Source organism: Aquarana catesbeiana, linkage group LG01 (genome assembly GCF_042186555.1).
Source record: "Aquarana catesbeiana isolate 2022-GZ linkage group LG01, ASM4218655v1, whole genome shotgun sequence".
NCBI lineage: Eukaryota > Metazoa > Chordata > Amphibia > Anura > Ranidae > Aquarana > Aquarana catesbeiana.
Genome location: NC_133324.1, coordinates 307575534 through 307593578, shown reverse-complemented (window position 1 = coordinate 307593578; position 18045 = coordinate 307575534).

Below are 18045 nucleotides of genomic sequence, written 5' to 3'. Positions count from 1 at the left end.
ATATTGTTAGTTTTAACCCTAGCCATGGGGTGGCTATATAGGATTTCCACCCACTTCCTAAATGAGGGTCCGAAACCGTACACCCTCAGTACCTGCCAGATAAATCCCCATTCCAGGCTATCAAAGGCTTTCCCTACATCCAACATCATAATAGCTCTAGAGCCAGTATTCTCTGTTGGGATCTGCAAGTTCAAAAATAGCCTCCTTATATTCTCGCTTGTTGACCTTTGAGGAATAAAACCTGTTTGATCCGATTGAACCAAGCTATGAATTATCCCCTGGAGCCTAGTGGCCAAAATTTTTGCCAAGATTTTTACATCTGAGCACAACAGGGAGATAGGCCTATATGATCCAGGCTCCAGGGGATCCTTCCCTTCCTTTGGTATCATTACAATTGTGGCCTCCGTCATTGAGTCGGGCAGCCTTCCTTCCTGGTACGCCCCCTCAAACACTTTGAGGAGTTCCGGTATCAGTATTTCCCCATATTTTTTGTATATCTCTGCCGGAAGGCCATCCGGGCCTGGAGATTTCTGGTTAGTCATTTGTTTTACGGCAGTTTTAACCTCTTCTAGTGAGATTGGGGCCTCTAGGGCCTCAGCCTCCAGCTCAGACAGGGAGGGCATTTCTATTTTCCTAAAAAATCTTTCCATTATCTCTCCTGCCACTGGCCCCTGGGATTTATATAGTTCTTCATAGTAATTCTTAAATACTTCATTTATTCTATCTGGTTGATATATAATTTTACCCTCCCTATTATTAATGGCAGGGATTATTGGGGGGGGGGCATCCACTTTAACAATATGGGCTAGTATCTTCCCTATTCTTTCCCCCTCTCCAAACATTATATGTTTTTGGAATGTTCTTTTGTTTTCGGCTTTCCTGGACATTATCTCCTTATATACTGATTGCTTATTTTCCCACCTTTGATATTTTTCCGGGGATGGATTTTCCACTAGCTCCCTTTCTGCTACCAGGATCTCGTCCCTAGCCTTCTCTTCCACAGCCCTTGATGCTCTCTTTACTCTTGATATCTGCTGGATCAATATTCCCCTCATATATGCCTTCAATGCATCCCACATCACCCCTTTTGCCACTGAGCCCTCATTTAACATTATAAATTCCCTCATTTTTGTCATGGTTTCCTCTGGGTCCTCGAGAATCTCGAGCCACACTGGGTTCAGTTTCCAGGTACCCCACTGTTTCCTTATCCCGATATCCATCATAGCTGTAACCGGTGTGTGGTCCGAGATTCCTCTTGGATGGTAGGTTATATCCCTGATCAGTAAAGCGGCCATATCATTTCCCAACACTAAATCTATTCTCGACAAGGAGGAGTGGGTACTAGAGTGACACGAGAACTGTTGTACTCCAGGGTTTCTCACTCTCCACAGGTCCATCAGTCCAGCCTCTTCCAGGAACTGTCCCATTCGGATCCCACATGGGCTCTGTCCCGGTTTTCCTGGGGGAAATTTATCTAATTCTTTATTTATCACTACATTAAAATCCCCTACTACAATGACAGGGGTCCTCGGTTTATCTATAACAAACTTCAACAGGCTATATAAAATTTCTAATTTAAAAGGTGGTGGATTATAAATATTAGCTATTATGCATTCCTGATTCCCTATCGTGCAGTGTAGAAAAACATATCGGCCACCTTCATCTATATTGCTCTGCCTACAGGAAAACACAATCCCTTTCCTGATCAGCACTCCCACCCCCCTCGAATAAGAGGAGTATACCGCATGATACTGGTTTTGAAAATTCTTGTTCTTAATAGTTAGTTTTGTCTCTCTAGTCAGATGTGTTTCCTGTAGGCATGCAATATCTACTCTAAGTATATCTAATAGATCAAATACCTGTGTTCTTTTTAGGGGAGTACCTAATCCCCTAACGTTCCATGAGCCAATCTTTATTCCCATTAGCTATTTACAAATAAGATTATCACTGCGAGAAAGAAAAAAAAAAAAAAAAAAAAAAAAAAAAAAAACCCTCAGTGACCAAGTATGGGAGTATATTCTCCTTATTCCGTGAGTTATAGAGAGAAAAAAAAGAAAAAAAAAAAAAAAAAAAAAAAGAGAACCCCTCAGTGACCAAGTATGGGAGTATATTCTCCTTATTCCGTGAGTTATAGAGAGGGAAAAAAAAAAAAAAAAAAAAAAAAAAAAAAAAAAAAAAAAAAAAAAAGGCTTTTCCCCTATCAAATCTACCTTAGTGCTTAGTTATAATATCAACTATACCATTTCCATTATCCATATCCTTTATATCTTTATATAGTGTAATATACCTTATACTTAATGTGTTGTTTGGTACCTTATATTGCATATTAATTTTCCTGTGCTCTTTACCCCCTCCCCCCTCCCCCGTCCCTTCCAACCCATCCCTCCCTTGTCCCCCCCTTGAGATCCTCCCATGTCCTCCCTCCCTCCCCACCTCCCCACACCACTCTAGGTTACCCCTCCGGGCTTTTTTAATGACCGACCCATACCCCCCAACCTCTCCATACCTCCCCCCTCCCCCCCCCTCCCTCCCCCATGCCCACTCCCTCCCTCCCCCCCCACCATCAACCATAAACACTCTCCATCTCAAACCTACTTCCATTTACCGTGTCCCTAAACCATCCCCGCTCCAAATATGAAAATATTAATATAACTAATCCTAATTATATCTACTTAATAAACGTTAATTTTTCGCAGTGTATCTCTCCTATTTCTTAGGTAATTGATCTTTTTTATCCTCCAGCCATGCTAACGCTTTCGCAGGGGACTCAAAAAACTGGCTACCCCCTAGTGCATTTATCCGCAATTTAGCTGGATAAAGAAGGGCGTATGAGACATTATATCTCTGGAGGTTACGCTTCACCCCCAGAAACTCAGCTCTGCGTCTCTGAAGGTCCGGGGAAAAATCGGGAAATATTGATATCCTTATATCTTTATACAAGATTTTCCCCATTTCACGAGCTTTACGTAGGAGTTTTATTTTATCCTTGTAGTTCAGAAATTTAACTAAAAACGGTCTTGGGGGGGTTCCCGGTGCGGGGGGCCTGAACGGAACTCTATGTGCCCTTTCTATAGAAAACTGCTGCGTAAATGTTTCACCTCCAAATACCCCCAACACCCAGTTTTCCAAAAATACAATAGGGTCCAGTCCTTCACTCCCCTCAGGGAATCCCACCACTCTAACATTGTCCCTGCGGAGTCTATTTTCCATTTCATCAACTTTCCCTGTGAGTTTTTCAATTTTTTCCCTCCAGATCTTTGCTTCTTGTTTCATGGGGAGTAGGTCATCCTCTATTAAACTTATTCTCTTTTCCACTTCTGTCACCCTTTCAGTTATCATCTTAAGATCCTGACGTACTAATGTCAACTCCTCTTTAATACCCTTCATTTGCTCTCCCAATGATCCCAGGGAATGGTTGCATGCGTTTATTGCCAGAAAGATATCCTTTAGGGAGGGTTCTCCTTCCATTATGGGAGTTGGGGCGGCTGGTGTCTCCACTTCCCTACCGACGGTTCCTGAGCCCTTTGTAGATAGACTCTTTGTACTGGGGTTACCCACGGACTGTCCCGCATGGCCCTGACTTTTTCTCTCTGTTACTGATTTAATCGACGCTTGTTGTCCTCCTTTATTTGGGGTATGTTCTGCTGCTAGGACCAGTTTCTCTAGTTTAGCGGAGGCTGCCACCACCGCAGCTGTTGCTCCTGCCACAGTAAGGTGTGGGCCTTTCTCCTTCTCCTTGTCTTTAGCTGACCTCAAGGATTGGGTTCCCATGTTTTCCTGGCTAGGATGCTCCTCTCCCTTTTTTTTCCCTGTCATGTTGGTTTTCTCTGGGTTATCTTATTTTGCTCTTATATGTTTATATAACTGCACCACCAACTGTTGATATTCTTTGAGTTACCCCTTATTACCGTCCTGGTCATTTACTAGAGGTTCGGGCTTATACACGGGTGTCTTATCAGCAGACCTAATCTAATATCTGACCTCTTTTTCCCCTCAGACCCAGCTTTTAATATGGTGTCCGTAAATCATACAAAGTCCTTATAGACTAGGTCTCCCCTTCCAGAACTCTCCCTCCTCTATTACAGAGCACCCTGAGTCCCTTAGTACAATCCCTCGCAGTTCCCAACAATAGGGGGGGGTCAGAGTAGTCCAGAAATATTCCAGCAGACAACAGAAAAAGTCAACTCAGTGTCTTTCTTCCTTACTACCGGGGGGGTGCTTTTGATCCAGTTATTCAAACAGGGGTCAGCCAGTAATCAGCCCAGAGAGAGACTTCAGAGGTTTTGTTTTTGTTTCACAGTTCAAAATTCCTTCGTTAGTTATCTCTCAATACAACACATGGCTAACAGACATCCCCTTTGATTCAAGCAGGATACAGTTATTGTGATATCGTGTACCTGCTTCTTGCTTGTAGCGTTCTCCCTGATGCTCCGTCTCCTTGCTGACAGCCAGACCGGACTCACGTTCTTTTTCTTTACTCTCGCGGTGCTTGCGGTGTCAGCGCCAGGCTCCCCTCTCAATCACTGCCGGGCTCGCACTGCCTTGAGCGGCGTTCCGAGTAACCTCCCCGCACACAGCGCCAGTGATTGCTCCAGCAGTCTCAGCGGGCAGGGTCACTCCGCAGCATTTCGGATCCACACAGGAGCGGGGCTACACAGCGGTACAGCATGTACAACGGGGGGGGAAGACAGGGGCTTAACTTAGCACGATGGGTAGCGGCGAGGCCATTAGCCGCAGGGTTCACGGTGCTTCATGGAGCGGGATGGGATCTCGCACTCACTCCACTCCTCTCACCTCCATCCGCTTCCGGTCTTTCCGGAGCATGTCTTTGATTGCAGAATCTGTTATAGGCTGTCCCACAGGGGGAAAGGCATCCAGCTTCTCACTGAAGCCATTAATGTCGCTGTGACTGTCAGTGTCTAGAGGGGAATCACTCACTGTATCACTGTCGGCTGTTAGTTTCTTCCTTTGTTTCACTGGACTGTTAAAGGTGGAAGGAGGAGAGCGATCACCATTGTCCTGCACTGCTGACACATTCTGCCTAGAGGGATTCTTCATAGATGCTGCCGCTGCTGTTCTCCTCTGTGAGAGAGCTGCGCTGGTGGCGCCATCTTGTGAGGACCGTGATCCCGTCAGGCTGTAGAAGTCTGTGAGCCTGCAGGGTCCTTCACGTTCTTTCCTCTTCCCCCTCATATCTCTGGCTTCTCTCTGGCTCCTCATTGGGTTTTTTCTGCGGTTTTGGGGTACTGTTAGTCGCCATGTGTCGCCTGTCAGATCCTGAGGAGCCGGAGCAGAATCACGCAACCTATGCAGAATCACGCAGCCCCACGCAGTACATTTCTGTCCGTTACTGCATGCTTAACGCCATATATTTCAGTGCATTACTGCAAGTTTAACGCCGTACAGTTCAGTGTGTTACTGCAAGTTTAACACAGTATATTTCAGTGTGTTATGTTCAGTTTAATGTAGTACAGTTCAGTGCGTTACTGCAAGTTTAACTCTGTATATTTCAGTGTGTTACGTGCCGTTTAACGCAGTACATTTCTGTGCATTAGTGCACGCTTAAATAAGTACGTTACTGCAAGTTTAACGCCGTACATTTCGGTGCATTACTGCAAAGTTAACGCCATATATTTTAGTAGGTTTTGTGCCGTTTAATGCAGTTGACTCGGTTAAATTGATGATAGGCAACTCCTATCCTCATATTGGTTAGAGGTTCCAAATTAATAATAACTACTGCAGCAGGGAACAGACACAAAAGATACGCTCAGCATCTTTCCAAATAACTGTTCTGTTTTATTATGACGCAATTGAAGGTTTTTATACACATGATTACGTAGGTATCACATTAATATTACAATTGTACGTTTATGGTAACAAGGGGTGTTACATACAGGCATGCTAATTCTAATCAGGACTCGAAAGAATGTAAACATGTACTGAAAACATTATTAGTGCTGTGTGCACAGTGAGGGCAGTGTACAATACATACAAAATAGAATACAATTATTTACAGAATGTACAAATTTCCATTACAGTCTCCCCTCTTTTGATCAATATTTTGATCACTAACCATACCTGCTATCACCTTTAACCTGGAACCTCCCACCCTTAGGTGGAGGTAGTCCTGGCCAAAGAGGCAAAAAACTCCATTGTGGATAAAATAATAGCTGAGCAACTTTTTCATTATAAAATGACTTTTCATTGTGAAAAACAAATGATTGATAAGACATATTTACAGAGTACTGGCTGTACACTCCTGTGGCCAGAATGGCCTTCTAGCTGAATTGTGGGCATACTGACTTATCAACATGTGTAAACACAGACAATTCTACATAAAATGGAAAACGTACAAAAGACAAATATGACTTCAACATGGCTAAACTACTTTTCAAAAATATATATCCCTTACAATTAAAGTAATTGAATCAAAAAGTACCCTAGACTGTGATCACAAGAGGGAAACAAATCAAACACAGAGATTTCTTTAATTTAGTCATTTTTGCAGTGTCTGGTGTGGATCCAGGTGACTTTTCCTTCAAGTTTTGCAAAAACTGTACATGAAATAGATGCTGTATTGAGTCTCCAAACATTTCCTTATATATAAATGTCTCTTAACAATCCACAAGTCACCTGGTTTTAGTTTTAGATCCTTCCAAACTTTTAGGATCAAGAATTGGGGAGAAAACACATAAATGAGTTTGTCAAAAACCTTAAAAGATCAGCAACATTCTCTGTGAGATCCGAATGGAGGACTTCAGCTGCTGAGACAAAATATAAGCAAGTGAGTAACACACTCCCAAACCAAATCCCATAGGGAGAGAGTCCAACATCCCCCTTAGGGGCTTGTTAAAATAGAAGAAAACATTCAGGCAAAAGTTTTCTAGTTTCTTACTCTACTTTGTCCGCTACATTATAGACAGTAGGGGGTGTAAAAATAAAACCTCGAAACTTCTAGTAAGGACTCTCCTATGAAAATGATTTCCTCTGTTACTCTCTGTACTTTCTGCACTCTATATTTACAAACTAGTTCTGATAACACTTTTTACTGTGGCCTTTGCAGTAGCATTTGCCACTGGACATTCAAAACACATGTCCATACAGACAAAATGCATACTTGTAAGATCCTAACTTGGGCATCTGGATATATCTTTTTGTAATCTCTGGAAGGGATGTTCAGCTTTTGGTAACACCTTTAGTAACAGGTAAAACAAGAAGTGGTATGTTATAAAACAACTGTGGTGAACCCTGGCTCTATCCCATGCTCATTTACTAAGGCAGCCATAAATTCTTGTGACTGATGACTCGGTCCATGTGTCAAGCTGGAGAGAAAAGGGTGACTGGCAGACATAAGTGATCACCTTTTCCAAAGTCCTGTTTCATAAGAATTTGCCCGCTGTGGACCACTTGTTCTTCTCGTTCTGGGGTCCTTAAAGTTGAATTATTAGTCCCAGCTATACTGGACCAGAACTTGGGTGGAATCTATGAGTTGCACAGACCCAGCAAGTGTCCGGGGCTGTAAATGCAGCATCCTTAGTCGCCTGGTCTGCTTCCATGTGTGAAAGATAATATGGCTACCTCAGCAAGAACCTGGAAGGCTGAAAACACCAAATCAAATTAACTTGGCATGCTTTATTGGTTTACCTGGCGAAGTAAAAACAAACGTCTGGCCCTTCAAATGGAACCAAAAGCTCTCTATATCTCGACTATCTATGTAAATATACATTCTTTTTATAGCTCACAGGCTTTGCTAAAACATGGAGCTCTGCTTCTTGAGCTGAGGAAAAAGGATCCAATGTCTTTGAATACAGAGTATCCTTCTGGGTGATAAACTGCATACTCAAATCTACAAAAAATTTAATATCTGGGTCTTCAGGGAGTGTGTCCCGCACTGGGCTCACAGCAGCTGATTTCTACCTCATCAATTTAACACATATGTCTTCCTTTGTCTCCAGCCTCCTCCAATAGAGGCAATAAGGTGGCTGGATTCAAACGTATGCATTTTTCATTGTTAGATTTGTACATAAACAAACTCATATTTTAAACCTTTCATTAAACAAACATTAAACATTACCATTAAAAATTAAATGTTTGACCAAAACAATATCTAACTTTGTCTAATGTGATAAGTGTGCCTTCGCGCTATATAAAATGTGTATCAAAAAAATTATAAAAAATAGATTGCGGCAAAATCTAAAGTGTTCACACTGACACCAATAACAACTAAACAATAAAAGTGATTTTGTGCAGTGATCCAATAGGCTAGGGATGTCTCCTCTAAATGTGATGAAGTAAAAAGTGTTAACAGGTCTACCAAAATTGCATAAAGTGCATTCAATATAAAGTGGTCAGAAATTCATGACTGATATAAACATATAAATACAAAAAAAGGCTGGTAGATAATGACAGCAATACTGATAAAAATAATAATAATAATCATATATAATAATCAATGTGCAATATAAATAAATAGTCCATAAAAGGAGGGAATGGATAGGAATGCCAGGTCCTCCTGTGGAATATAAAAAGTCACAGGAGATGGGGTGAATGTAAATCCCATAGCTGGCTTCCCAATAATAGAATATAGTGGTATTGCCCATAGAAACTTCATACAATTAATTAAATGTGGTCTCCCAGAACTCTCACCCCTGGTTAATTAATGCATCTGTGAGTAAAGGTTTGCTGATATTGCCACTGTTGTATATAGTCAGTAGATCAGTGGTTCTCAACCTTCCTAGTGCCGTGACCCCTTGATAAAATGTCCCAAGTTGTGGGGACCCCTAACAGTAAAATTATTCTCATAGGGTGGGGTGTCAGCACCCAAGGCAATACAAGTAATCTGCGCCCCTAACCCACGGACATTTAGCGTTCCCTGAGTCCCTTCCACTCGTACAGTATTAAACCCCTTATAGTACATTTTAGGATGTACCACTCTTTCTCTTTGTTCTCCTTTCTTTCCCTTTTATCTCTCTCTATCCTAATTTCTTGTTTTTTTCTCCCATCCCTCTCTCTAGCCGTCTTTCTTGTTCTTTCTCTTATTCTTTCTCTCCCTTTTTCTTTGTCCCCCCCCTTGTTTCCTCTCCCTTCCATGTATTCTCTATTTTTATTCCTTCTCTTACTCCTTGGTGGGGGGGGGATGGGATGAGTGGCGGGGCTGGCGGGGAGTTGGGATGAGTGGCAGTGCTGTGGGGGATCAGTGGCAGTGCTGCTGGACTTTTTGGTGTCTTGTAGCAGTGACACCAATACCGGCATCAGGAGATAGGGTCTCCTTCAGCCTCTCCCACTTCACATTCCACACCAGTCAGCTGGCCTCTAGTCTCTGCCCCCCAGCCATGCCGTGAACTGAATGGGTGGCTGCGTAGAGGCTTAGTGGCCGGCCTCCAGGAACAACCCAGCTCAGCGACCACAGGCTCCAGGGACAGCCCTGCTGGGCAGCCACGAAAAGGCTGGGAGAGTGGTGCGGGCTTCAGGAACAGCCCAGGATTCGGTGACCCCTGGCAAATCGTCATTCGACCCCCGAGGGGGTCCCGACCCCCAGGTTGAGAACCACTGCAGTAGATGGATTGTAGATTTCTCCTTATAAGCCCTCTGCTGGAATACCCGTGAAACTCCGGTGTCAGCAACACCGTGATAGGGGGAAGAAAGGAGAAAAGGAAGGGGCTCCACTGGTGCAGTATATTAGAAAGTGCAAAAATGTTTATTAAGTATAAAAGGTGGACTCTTACATGGTAACGATTAGTTAAAAGCGAAATAGAAAAGACAATGAATGTACGACGCTCTCAGCGCCCTCTCACTTCTCCTCCTGTGTATGTCTCGCTCCGGCCAATGCCTACGCGTTATGACACCGTCACGTGTCTTCATCTGGGGAACCGAATTGGTCATTCTATTCCGTACTATATAGTGAGAAACCTGAAGTATTGTAGCGGCCATCTTAACTGTGGGCACTGTTTTGTTTATATGGCGGCCATTTTGCCTTAGGCTGATGGATGATGTATGTTCGCCATTTTGTTGTGGTTGAAGTCTAATTAGTCTCCATGTATGTGTATTAGTCGATACGGCCATCTTTTTGGTAGGTCACTTCTAAATATAACTGAGTGTACCTCGATGTATTATGCCCCGTACACAGTCGGACTTTGTTCGGACATTCCGACAACAAAATCCTAGGATTTTTTCCGATGGATGTTGGCTCAAACTTGTCTTGCATACACACGGTCACACAAAGTTGTCGGATAATCTGATCGTTCTAAACGCGGTGACGTAAAACACGTACGTCGGGACTATAAACGGGGCAGTGGCCAATAGCTTTCATCTCTTTATTTATTCTGAGCATGCGTGGCACTTTGTCTGTCGGATTTGTGTACACACGATCGGAATTTCCGACAACGGATTTTGTTGTCGGAAAATTTTATATCCTTCTCTCAAACTTTGTGTGTCAGAAAATCCGATGGAAAATGTGTGATGGAGCCTACACACGGTCGGAATTTCTGACAACAAGGTCCTATCACACATTTTCTGTCGGAAAATCCGACCATGTGTATGGGGCATTACACTTAAGCCGCATAAATATGTATAGTGAGACCATCGATAAATAATTAATAAAAAATAGGTAAATATAAATAAAAATAAAAATAGATGTGGCTTTAGGATATGGCGGTAGTCTTACTAAAAAATGAAGTTATAGAAAACATATGTAAATAGAACAAGTGTAAATAGAGTTATTGAGGAATAGGCAGTAAGACTTACGTTTACCCCCGGTTTACTTGTTCTATTTATATGTTTTCTATAACTTCATTTTTTAGTAAGACTACCGCCATATCCTAAAGCCACATCTATTTTTATTTTTATTTTTATACATATTTACCTATTTTTTATTAATTATTTATCAATGGTCTCACTATACATATTTATGCGGCTTAAGTGTAATACATCGCGGTACACTCAGTTATTTTTAGAAGTGACCTACCAAAAAGATGGCCGTATTGACTAATACACATATATGGAGACTAATTAGACTTCAACCACAACAAAATGGCGAACATCCATCATCCATCAGCCTAAGGCAAAATGGCCGCCATATAAACAAAACAGTGCCCGCAGTTAAGATGGCCGCTACAATACTTCATGTTTCTCGCTATATATTACAGAATAGAATGACCAATCCGGTTCCCCAGATGAAGACACGTGACGGTGTTGTAACGCGTAGGCATTGGCCGGAGCGGGACATACACAGGAGGAGAAGTAAGAGGGCGCTGAGAGCGCCATACGTTCATTGTCTTTTCTATTTCGCTTTTAACTAATCGTTACCATGTAAGAGTCCACCTTTTATACTTAATAAACATCTTTGCACTTTCTAATATACTACACCAGTGGAGCCCCTTCCTTTTCTCCTTTCTTCCCCCTATCACGGCGTTGCTGACACCGGAGTTTCACAGGTATTCCAGCAGAGGGCTTATAAGGAGAAATCTACAATCCATCTACTGACTACATACAACAGTGGCAATATCAGCAAACCTGTACTCACAGATGCATTAATTAACCAGCCCTGAGGTGAGAGTTCTGGGAGACCACATTTAATTAATTGTATGAAGTTTCTATGGGCAATACTACTATATTCTATTATTGAGAAGCCAGCTATTGGAATTACATTCACCCCATCTCCTGTGACTTTTTAGTTTTACCATATTCCCCAGGAGGACCTGGAATTCCTATCCATTCCCTCCTTTTATGGACTATTTATTTATATTGCACATTGATTATTATATATGATTATTATTATTATTTTTATCAGTATTGCTGTCATTATCTACCAGCCCTTTTTTTGTATTTATATGTTTATATCAGTCATGAATTTATGACCACTTTATATTGAATGCACTTTATGCAATTTTGGTAGACCTGTTATCACTTTTTACTTTATCACATTTAGAGGAGACATCCCTAGCCTATTGGATCACTGCGCAAAATCACTTTTATTGTCTAACTTTGTCTAATAGCACCTTTGCATAAAAGCTGCAGCTCTGATATATCGGGATGAACCCTTCATTACTGGGTCCAGCTTCCATAAATATATTACAATGACTTGTTTTCTATCATGCTGTTTGTGTAAGAACTCCAGTTTCATGTTTCAAAAGACAACTTTTTCCTGGCAATATTATAATAAATGATAACAATACCCTGCAGTCATGGACAGATGCCCATAAATCCAAAATATTCTTCTGCTTATACCACGGCACTTACAAGGAAAAGGGGCACATCATTTCACAATCCACACATTCTGCTTTGGATTTCAAAAATAAAAATAAATAAAAACAAAAGGATCAACAATCTGTATGATGGACCAGAAAGCATAAAAAACTATAAAACAACAGGCTGCAGGTGGCATCTATCCTAACAGGGTGTGTGGACTTGATGTGGTGGGTCTGTTATATTTAAATTTTATTTATTATTACTCTCACATCATGGACCACACATCAAGTTATTATCAAAAACCTTAAAATTTCATTTTTGTAGAAAAACTTCTTATGTATCCCATCCATCTTTGCTCTTTAAATATTATGGCAGCTGTATTCCAAATAACAACCTCATCTCAATCTTTTTTCTCTCAATAAGGGCTTATTGAATAAATGTAAAATTACAAAATTGTTATCTTAATCTAAACTAATCCCATTATTACAATTTTCCCCAATAACCTGGATTTCATTTCCAACCAAAGGTTGTCTAAACCAGTTTCAATATATCTATATTATTAATAAAATTGTTAAACTCATATTAGAAATGAATACTCATTATTACTTAATTTTACTTAATTTCCCTTTTTTAAATGCACTGTTTCCACTATCAAAGGATATTCAATTTATGTAATACACGGTTAAATGTAACCTTCATTTTACCATGTCTGGAAAACAGATTCAAAAAATAATTGTGATCACATTGTTTACCATTAGATTCGTTAACCAGGCACATTTTGTTATAAATGTTTTGTCTAAAAAACTGGAATTGGCATGGTGTCCTTCCAGCTTATCACTGACCTCTCATCTCAGCCACATTCTTTCATGAGAGCACAAAGAGGGGGTCACATCTGCGTATATGACACACACAAGCAATAGAACTAAAGGTCCCAGCATTCGCACACACATACACCAATATATCTCTACAATCGCTTACATTTTTCCCATTTGTACACAACACATGCATATCATTCTCTCACTTTCTTTTAACTCTCATTGATATTTCCCTGCCTAAATTCTGCTTTCCTTATTTTGTTCAGATAATTCTCATATATCGTGCTTCTATGATCAGACGGGCAGCCATAGTGCTCATCCCATCTTCCCTCTCTGACAACATATAAAGTATTCTGTTTTACCTCTCATTTCTCTGTTTTGACTTTACTAGTTGTAGTGCCTGACCCCAACTTCATCCCACAACTTAACATGAAAATGTCCCTCTGTCTAGTGTTAATGTCACCCTTGATCCTTCCTGCTCACATGGATAGCTGTTTCTCTAGCTCTTTACTCTGCATGATTCTTAGTCCCTGTGGACCTTGGTAACCCAGTTACCCATTGTGGATCCCTGTCCACTTTAACCATTAATCTAGGGGCTCAGTATAGGCGGAACCGCACCTTTGGTTCATATATAGTGTTCCTCTTGTGCTGGGCATTTTTGAGGGTCTCTTACCCTTCATTCCCTTACTTAATTCAATGCCCATAATGACTGGCCAGTCTTCTCTACATGTGCCTATACCCTCTTGCCTCTAAACTACTTTATCTAGCAGATGTACTACATATACAGCACTATTCTTCCCTTTCTTATCTATAACACTCCGATGGACAATAGACAGTGACAACATAACATATAACCACCAATCAATACAGTTCGATTAAGGGGAGTAAAATAGGTACCCTTTGTCCTGAAAATGCCTTACCGATCAAGGAAGTCTGATAACTCAAATGTAAGCAAAAGGCTTACCTCAGCCAGCTGATTATCAGAAATTCCCGGATCGTCTCAAGCTCCTCGTTTCGGATACTCAGAGTCACCTGGAATCCCCTCCTAAGGCAAAGCTCGCCATGCTGACTCAGTTAAATTGATGATAGGCAACTCCTATCCTCATATTGATTAGTGGTCCCAAATTATTAATAATTACTGCAGTAGGGAACAGACACAAAAGATACGCTCAGCATCTTTCCAAATAACTGTTCTGTTTTATTATGATGCAATTGAAAGTTTTTATACACATGATTAAGTAGGTATCACATTAATATTACAATTGTACGTTTATGGTAACAAGGGGTGTTACATAGGCAGGCTAATTCTAATCAGGACTCAAAAGAATGTAAACATGTACTGAAAACATTATTAGTGCTGTGTGCACAGTGAGGGCAGTGTACAATACATACAAAATTGAATACAATTATTTACAGAACGTACAAATTTCCATTACACAGTGCATGCTTAAATCATTATATTTCAATGAGCTTTCCAGTCGACCATCCACTAGCTTACTGGGTCATGAGAATAAACCACTGGCCAGAACTTGCACAGTATGCAATTAAGATGCTGGGCTGCCCTGCATCCAGCGTGCTTTCTGAACAGGCATTCAGTGTTGCTGGGGGTTTTGTTACTGATAATAGAACGCATCTGTCCACAGACTCTGGGAACCGTCTGACATTTATCAAAAAGTCCTGAATTACCAGCAGCTATGAAGCCCCTGATGCCAATGTCGTTGATTAAGTGTTTTTTGGATGTGGAATCTTTGCAGGACTTCTAGGCTGCCTAGCGTTGTGGGTGATGATTTCATCTGCAAGAATTGTAGGTTTCATGGGCACAATTAACACCCAAAGAAAGACCAATTTTTCCATACCCGTTTGACAGGTGCATATCATTAGAATTTTTGACAGCAAGGCCAATTCTTGCTTTCATCAGGAGTACCTCTATAGAGTTACAGTGCGAAGGCGCCAACGACACCCAAAGACCAATTTTTCCTCACCTGTTTGACAAGTGCATATCAAGTGCACCCAAAGACAAATTTTTCCTCACCTTTTACTTCTATTCAAAGTCTGTGGAAGAGACACCAAAATGTTTCCCAAAAATCTCTAATCTTGTTCCCAGTGCACTACATTGTAGCCTCATCATACAGACTGGCTCCGCAAGCCGCTGCTTACAAAATACAGAAAGCTTGCAGGGAAAATGTCATTTTTTTGGCTTTATAAATGCAAATATTTATGCAGCAGCTTCTATACGCAGTACATATCTGTCACTTTACAGGTAGACTAAGGGGACCCCTTAGGCATTATATTGAAAGGAATTTTTCATTTTTATGCTTTCACTTTAAGGTATCAATAAATCACTGCTCATTTAAAAATCACATTTTTTACAAACTTTTTTTTCATTGATACATGTCCCCCAGGGCAGTACCCGGACCCCCATAACCATTGTATGCCCATTCACTTGCCTATAAGCCTTCAAAATGAGCACTTTTGATTTTTCACAATCGGGTCTCATAGACTTCAATGGGGTTGGTTATTCGGTTCTGAACTTTCGCAATGTTCAAAAGTTCTGGTGCGAACCAAACAGGGGGTCATTCGGCCCATCCCTACTCTGCAACACTCAGCGGGGAAAACAGTGAGTGGATCCTCTGCTAAATTGGAGCTGGAAGGCACAGATTTTTGTTTTTTGACATGTGTGCCCATTCGGTTTGTATCCAGCAGGCAGAGGCAGACACATGATAGCTTTATGGTTGGCCGGATGTAAACAGACTTGTGTCCGTTTATATCAGATCACCTCTGATCCATTACGCCTGTTAGGTCTGGAAAAAGAGCCAATACAGCCCATATAGCTGTAGGACACTTCTAATCAGATCCATCTAAAAAACTGACAGGCGGATTTAATTGGAAAATCTGTCTGAAAGGGGCCCTTAGTCATTTGTACACTTTATTTATGATCAAAAGCATTTCAAAGTTTATCTAAATTAAACAACAAAAGTACAATATATTACAGCGTTCCAATGCTTACATGCAAATGTTGCATTCATTTTCTTTTTTATAAGGTCTTCTTTCATATTTCCTTTTGGGGAAATCCTACCAGTAACACACTTCCTGTCCCATGGTGGCAACAGTCACTGTATTGTATCTATGTAGGAGCATTGTCACCCTAGGACAGTTCTACAGAATATGTTTACCTTTCCTCGTTTCCATAACTTAGTAAGGAGAAGCACAGGCAAACCCCACTGAAGTCATTAATGTAGTCAATCTGAACTTCTATTTTGAGAAAATGCAAAACTATAAAATAGGGAATGGCACTGTTATATATGAAAAAATGGTGGATGTGTGTAATAGTACAATGACATCTGCATATAAATCCCACAAGGACTAATCCTTTCTATTAGGGATGTAAAGTGGCAGGTGCTAGATATGTGCAGAAAGATATCAACCAATATGCGTTTTTTTAGTGAAAAGACAATCACTATAAACCAATATGCGAGTGAAAAAACAATCACTATAAAATAGAGAATAGCTCTGTTATATAGGAAAAAATGGTGGATGGGTGTAATAGTGCAGTGACATCTGCGTATAAATCCCACCAAAACTAATCCTTTCTATTAAGGATATAAAGTGGTAGGTGCAAAAGATATAATAAATGTGCAAAAAAATATATATAAACCAATATGCAAGTGAACGAACAATCACTCATTAAATTAATAATGCTAATCAATCCATACAGAACAAACTGTGCATTGTATATAAACATATATAATGTATTTATCTAATAAAAATAGGGTAAAGTGTCCATAAAGGTGACATAATGTTCCATCCAATGTGTAAAAATCCTCTTTACAATAGGACATAGATAAAAAGGTGCTGACGTTGGTGACAGTATTCCCCTTATTGTTTGCACTCACCAGAGCGCCCTACCCCTGCAGAGGTGCAAGCGTAAAGTGTTAATCCCGAGATTACGATATCCTTCCAGTTCCCAGCAGCAAGGCTCAGGGTCATCCAGCGGCAGAGAAGGAGGGGAAAGGAGACTCCACTATTTCCTAATTCAATTAAGTTCCCGACCAGGCATCCACATTGTGTATTTCTTCTAGAATACAGCAGTGTTTCATATGACAGCTTTCTTCTCGATGTTTGTTTTTCGTTCAGCAATGCAATCTTAAAGGAGATCTTCATTAAAATAGTTGAGGAAAACTACGCTCAACCAGCAACTCTCCAAGTGTTCAGATTAAGATCTGAACACTTGGAGAGTTGCTGGTTGCACTATTACACCCATCCACCATTTTTTCATATATAACAACGCCATTCTCTATTTTATAGAGATTGTTTTTTCACTTGCATATTGGTTTATAGTGATTGTCTTTTCACTAAAAAAACGCATATTGGTTTATATCTTTCTGCACATATCTAGCACCTGCCACTTTACATCGCTAATAGCACCTGCCACTTTACATCCTTAATAGAAAGGATTAGTCTTTGTGGGATTTATATGCAGATGTCATTGTACTATTACACACATCCACCATTTTTTTCATATATAACAGCACTATTCCCTATTTTATAGTTTTGCATTATTGTTTGGGTTTCACCTAGGTGTTTCCTGTTTTATAGGGGGCAGCAGTTTCTAACATCCTAAAGCGCGGATTCACTGATAGTTTATTATTTTGAGAAAATGTATTCACATATTTTAGCCACCAGAAATCTTTTCGATAGCAGATGGAATTCTTGGGTAAATAGTAATTACTATATTGATATTCAGAAGTAATCATATGTTTTCTGTTTGTTTATGGGTCAACAATGGTTTTTATGTTTAACCCCACTGGCAATGTGACATGTCTTTATCGTAATTGTCTTTAATAAACTTTAATAAAAATTATTGACAAAAAAAGTTTGATGATTATTGTTATAATTGCATGAATGAATGTTTCTCTTATGTTATAGATATAACAATAAAAGTTGATGCTTACTATACCATTAGCACATGCATTCCATATGTGAACCAATTTGTATAGAATCCAGTGATGATAATGTGTTGCATTTCACAATAATTGTATATAGG